At 38.7% G+C, this 6,388-nt stretch overlaps 1 pseudogene; it reads right to left on the bottom strand.

The window, feature by feature from the left end:
• Nucleotides 1–762: 762 nt before the first annotated feature.
• On the bottom strand, nt 763–1,971 carry LOC102485621 (olfactory receptor 13C4-like; annotated as a pseudogene).
• Between the last annotated feature and the right edge of the window lie 4,417 nt (nt 1,972–6,388).

Here is a 6,388-nt window from a genome sequence, read left to right as displayed (position 1 = left end):
TACTAAGAGGACTTATGAGAGGTACCTGACTCTAATAATTATTACTTTACAGAACATAAGCAAAGCTAGCTAGTGCCCTTTATCTTCACTTTACAGTTCAATTTCAGTTCTTAAAGTTTGAGTTAATAGGAAAAGTCAACCTCAACATCCTCTGTACAAAGGACTAAGAGAAACTTGACACCATGCCAAATATTTTGCACAGCTTACTAAATCTTTACAATAACACTGAGAATAGGATTTATTTGCTCCCTTTTAGAAAACAAGAAAACTACAGTGTAGATGGAATGAATAACCTGGCCAATGCTACTTAAGTAGTTTGTGATAAAGCAGAATTTAGACTCTCGCCATCTGTTTTCAAAGTTTACATGTGATATTTTCACAAGTACACCAGAAACACTGGTTTCAGATATCAGCAGGATGAAGTGTATGGAAATTCATTGTCTTTGTAGGATCTGGAGCAGACCCCTTCAAAATCTGGGTTTAGAGCAGATTACTGTTCTCAATGATTCTATTAATAGGTGAGCAGGGCTGGTAAAGACATAGTATGAAAATATTTCTCCATCAGTGTTCTTTCTCCAAATGAAGTCCTCAATAATTGCCCAGTGATGCCACGTCTGTTCCTCATTTTTAAATTTATTTTAAACAACAAAGAAAACTTGTATACCCTTATATGTACATGTTTGATATATGAATATATATGGAATGGCTCAATCAAACTAATTATACACAAAAGACCCATATTGCTCATATTTCTCTTTGGACTTATTGGTTAACAGCTTTAAAACTCAACAAGTATTTCGTAGTAGCATTTACATCTTTATTCCTCAAGCTATAGATTATAGGATTCAGCATGGGAGACAATACCCCATAAAACATGGAAATAAGCCCCTCCATAGCTTGCAAATTATATTTCCCAAGGAGATCTTCAGACATGGTTTTGCATACAAAGAAGATCATATCATAAACCATGATTACCACAGTCAGATAAGCAGAGCAGGTAGAAAAGGCCTTGTGTCTCCCTATGACTGAGCTCATTCTTAAGATGGTGTAGAGGATGAATATATAGGAGAAAATAATGACTAATAGTGGGAGAACCAGGAAAGCAATATTTGACACTGCTAGAGTAACAATGTTGAGGAATATATCAGCACAAGCTAATTTTAAGACAACTAAGATGTCACATAAGGGACTAGCAGTTAGCGTAATATCTATGTTGCTGAACTCCCATGTAGTTGACTACGGTTCGAGTCCTGGACCTGGTGACTTAAAATCATGCCGGGCGTGTGTGCATGCATGCCCAAGATCCTGAGAGGAGAATGGAGGATAAGTGATTGCGGCGTGGCCATCCCACCCGGGGGGTGATTTCTTGCTTTTTATCTCTCTTTCCCACTCTGTCTTTCTGGTGAGCGCATGCACCCTATAACAAAAACCTCTCCAAAAAAAAAATAATAATTAATAATACTCTCATAGAAAGACAATTGCATGGGTAGAGATGTTTGCACAATGGAATTGATTCTGCTAGAGAGCCATGATGCAGAAGCCATCAGTATATACCACCTCGTTCTGATGATGGGATATATCACAGGTTACAGATGGCTACACAGTGGTCAAAAGCCATCATGCCGAAGAGCAAGTATTCTGTTGACCCCATTGAAAATCAAAGAACTGCATATCCAGAGCAGAAAATGTTTTCTTCTTTTGAGATTAAATTTGCCAGTGTTGAGGGAATAGAGGAAGATATATAGCAGATATCTGAAAAGAGAGGTTGCCCAGGAAGAAGTACATGAGAGTGTGAAGATGAGAATCGAAGATGTTTGCTACAATCAGATTGCCATTGCCAATTAGAATCACTAGGTACATAAGTAGAATCAGATTAAAGAAAATTACCCTAAGTTTTGGGTAGTCAGTGTAGTAGGATAAATTCTTTAACAAATGTCTGTTTTATCCTATTCATTTCCCAGCTTTCAGAATATCAAAGGGAGGCCCAAAATAAAACATTTTTACATTAAGGCAAAAAATGTACAAAATGTCTTGAAAAGGCATTATCTAGAGTTAAAATAGAGAGTGTTTGTTTTAAAGCTCAGTCAGTTATCTTCAACAATGTTGAATCAGTGTTAGAATATGATGCTAAGAAGTTGACAATGTATACTATGTGGAGATCTACTTGGGATCAGACGTAAACTCAGAGGTGACTTTCCTTACTGTTGAGGATATCCTAAGTTGACCTTTATAAAAACCTGAGAATATTGTAGACAAATTAACTTCATTTAATCAAGTCCACTGAGAGAATGATGGGGAAAACAACCAACAAATAAACAAGGACTGAAATTTCAATCAAGTCTTTGATAGAAATATTCCGAAATATATAGCAGGTTTGATTTTTTTTTTTTACATTTTTGTATTTCTTTTTTTAATACATTCAATCACATTATTTAGCTTACAAAGTGAATATTTAAACAGGTGAACATTCCTCACTAGTCCAGTTGATAAAACTACAAAATATCTTCAACAGATAATACCACATTTCTTTGTCCCATTAATGCTTTGACTCCCTATTTTTCTTCTAAATGTCCTTCCAGAGATCCTACTCTTTCATACACACTATATCTGGCAGGTTTGATTTTTATGCATATGTGTTTGCCTGAAACTCTGGATCTCTTTCTAGTCAGCTAAATACGTATTCTTATAGTGCAGACATTTGATCAGAGTAGACTGCAATTTAGCATCTGTTCTAAAGGTAACGTTAGTTGCTGATCTTATAATAACAGCCTATTTTTACTATTTTATTTTTTACAATAAGGCCATTGTGTAGACCAACTCTGCATGTATTGTGGAGAATCTCTGGATGGATACAGAATCTCCACTTTCTTTTTTACTGTAGCTTTGGTTATTCTTGATCATTTAAATTAACCTGAGAAAGCAGCAATAGTACTTAAATACATGTACGTGTATATAGCATTTTATACTTTACTAGAAGCAAATGATTCTTCCTATTATTATTTCTTTTTCAAGTGCAAAAGATAGAATGTGGCCAAAGTTATCCCACCTCTATGTAAACAGCAGAGTTCAAAGATCAGCTCTTTGGCAATGAACCTTAGAGCCCTATGTACTAAAACACTGAAAGTTACTATACCTTGTTTTCCCACCAAATACTATCCAGAAATTTTGACCTTGGTAAAATAATGAAGAATCAACTATTTTAGTCTTTCAAATTTTTCTTTTCTTTTCACACACCCACACCCACATGATTTTCAAGCTGCCAGGTCCAGGAATCCAACCAAGTCAGCCCTATGGGAGTCCAGCACCTTAAGCACCAAGACACCAGTTGGCCCCTAGTCTTTCAAATTTTTTCATATGCATATGATACACCTGAAGATTTTGTTCACATGGAAATGCTGTTTTAGGAGGTCTGGGGAAGGGCCTGTGATTCTGCATTTCTAGTATGTTCCCAGGGTATGCTAAAGTAGCTATTATGGGCCACATTTTGAGAAGCAAGGTATTAGTTTACCTATACTGAGTTGGATATTATCCAGATGTTTCTGATCCAAATAGCTTTTCTTTTGTGTTATTATATGAACTGGCTTCAAAACCTGGAAAATGAGCAAGACCATATATTTTGTGATTTCCAGCAAAGTCCAGAGCCACATCTTGCTCTTCAGTACTACTGAATGTGTGTGTGTGTGTGTGTGTGTGTGCGTGTATGTGTATGATTACAGAATGTGGCCAGGGTGATTGTTATAAGTATACCCCCCAAAAAATGTAGAATAAAAATAAACAAGTTGAAAGGGAGTTCTGAAATAGCTCATACTTTGTCCAGATCTGAAAGGGCAGAAAGGACAAGGCAGGTGTGGAAAAGAAGGGGAGAGGGATAACTCAGACAGGAAAACAAATTAAGTAACATTTAGGGGTACCTACTTTTCAGACAAGGGTGTTTCTGTGGAGGAAGGGTAGCAAGCATATGTAAAAGGGTAAATGAGGCAGACATATATAAAGTCCAAAGGTCAGGGTGAAAAATTGACACCTACTTCTGTTGAGAAGGAGCCTATCACTAGAAAACACCAAGAACAGAGTGTTCAGATCCTGTGACTAGAGCTACCCTCAAACTTGACATCACACAATTTGATTTTATGCAGTTTTGCACAGGTAAGCTAATTAGATAATCTAGTTAATCTAAATGTCTTAATTCTTTTAATAAAGGCCTTTCCTTTTGTCTTTGAGCAAAGAATAAGAAGGAAGACTAATTAGGTTATCAGTAATTAGTGCCTGGTACAGGCACAAAAACCTTTTCATAATTACCACCAGTTTTCAGTTAACCAAGTTGTCATTTAGGGTTCAGTATTGAGAACATCAGCCACAACCCAACCCCCTCTTTAACATTGACTTTGTTACAAGAGGATAGAGAGAAAAGTTTCTCTATAATGTTTTAGAATCAGAAGGCAATTCAGACAGAGGAATTCTCCCTTCAGAAACAATTCTGTTAAGGAATACCAAGAAGAGGGCCAGCCACATAGCATAGTAGTTAAAGAATCCAGGTCCCACATGGATGACTAAAATTTGAATCTTTGCCTTGGCAGCTTGAAATGCACACTGGATGGATGTGCAGGTGTGCCCCAAATCCTAAAGGATGGAGAAATGAAGGAGAAGGGATTACAACGTGACCACATCCCAGTGAGAGGTACTTTCTTGATCTCTCTGTCTCTGTCTCTGTCTGGGCAACACATGCACCTTCTGGAGTTAAAAAAAGAGAGAGAGAAAAAAAAAGAAAGAAAGAAACCAAGTAGACAGTTCTAACCTTGAAGAGAGTACCAAAGTGGAAGATACTAAATCCTCAAAAAACAGATGAGGAAATTGAGCTTCAACATAATTTTAATTTACATTTGTTCAACTTAAGGTCAGAAGTACCTAAAAAAAATAAAACAAAATGAAACAACAATTTTTTGTTTATCTAAGTGGAAAAAGAGAAAACTCACTTAAAACACTTTTATTATATACTTCTAAGTGCCAGACACTGTGCTTGAAGTTAATTCGTTAACACTGGTCAGAGGCTAACAGTGGACAGAGACAAAATATGAAACCATACTCAATCCATTACTTCTATGCTAATATATAGCATTAAAAACCGAAGGTTAGATTGAGGGTTAGAGTTAGGGGTGAGTGTTAGGGTCAGGGTGGGGTTTGAGTTAGGGTTTGGGTTAGGGTTGGGGTCAGGGTCAGGTTTAGGGGTGAGGTTTAGGGTTAGGGGCTAGGGTTAGAGTTACACTTCAGATTAAGGTAGGGTAAGTGTTATGGTCAGATTTAGGGTCAGGGTTACGGTAGCGTGACTGTTATGCTTAGATTTAGGGTCAGGGCGAAGGTTAGGGGTGAGGGATAGAGTTAGTTTTCAGTTTTGGTTAGCGTTACAGTTAGGGTTAGGCCTTAGGGTTCGGTTTTGGCCTTAGGTTTAGGGTTAGAGTTTGGCTTACAGTAGAGTTATAGTTAGGGTTCGATTTAGGTTTAGGAATAGGGTCAGGGGTGAGGATTAGGCTTAGGGTTCAAGTTTGGGTGACAGATTCAGTTAGTGTTACGGTTAGGACCAGGAGTTAGGGTTAGATCAAATGGTTAGGGCTAGGGTTAGGGTTAGGGTTCGGGTTCTGGTGACGTGAGGGTGAGTGATAGGGTTAAATTTCTGATTAGGGCAAAGAGTAGGGGTGAGGGTGTGGGTTACGGTTAGGGTCCGAGCTAGGCTTCAGTCGGGGTGAAGTGTGACCGTTAGGTTCTGGGGTCAGAGTTAGGGTTGGGCAATAGGGTCAGGATTAGGGTGAGGGTTACGGCAGGGTTCAGGAGAGGATTAGATTGAGGGTTAGGTCTAGGGGTGAGTGTTAGGGTCAGGGTAGGGGTTTGGGTTAGGGTTTAGGTTACGGTCAGGGTCATAGTTAGGGGTGAGATTTAGTGTTAGGGGCTTGGGTTAAGGTTATGGTTCACGTTTCAGTAGGGTGAGTGTTATGGTTAGATTTAGGGTCAGGGCGAGGGTTAGGGCTAAGGGTTAGGGTTAGTTTTTGGATTAGGTTGATGGTTTTGGTTAACCTTATGGTTAGGTTTAGGCATTAGGGTTCGGTTTTGGCGTGAGGCTTAGGGTTAGGGTTAGGCTTACAGTAGGGTTACTGGTAGGGTTTGATTTAGGTTTAGCAGTAGGTTCAAGGGTGAGGATTAGGCTTAGTGTTCGGGTTTGGGTGATGGTTTTGGTTAGTGTTATGGTTAGGGCCAGGAGTTAGGGTTCGGTTCAGAGGTTAGGGCTAGGGTTAGGGTTCAGGTTCTGGTGATAGGAGGGTGAGTGTTAGGGTTAAATTTAGGTTTGGGATAAGGGGTTGTGGTGATGGTTAGGGTTAGGGTTCAGGTCCGGGCTAGGCTT

The sequence above is a fragment of the Tupaia chinensis genome, unplaced genomic scaffold (genome assembly GCF_000334495.1).
Source record: "Tupaia chinensis unplaced genomic scaffold, TupChi_1.0 Scaffold000460_1, whole genome shotgun sequence".
Taxonomy (NCBI): Eukaryota; Metazoa; Chordata; class Mammalia; order Scandentia; family Tupaiidae; genus Tupaia; species Tupaia belangeri.
Note: the sequence above shows the minus strand (reverse complement) of the source record. Positions and strands in the feature narration are given on the sequence as shown.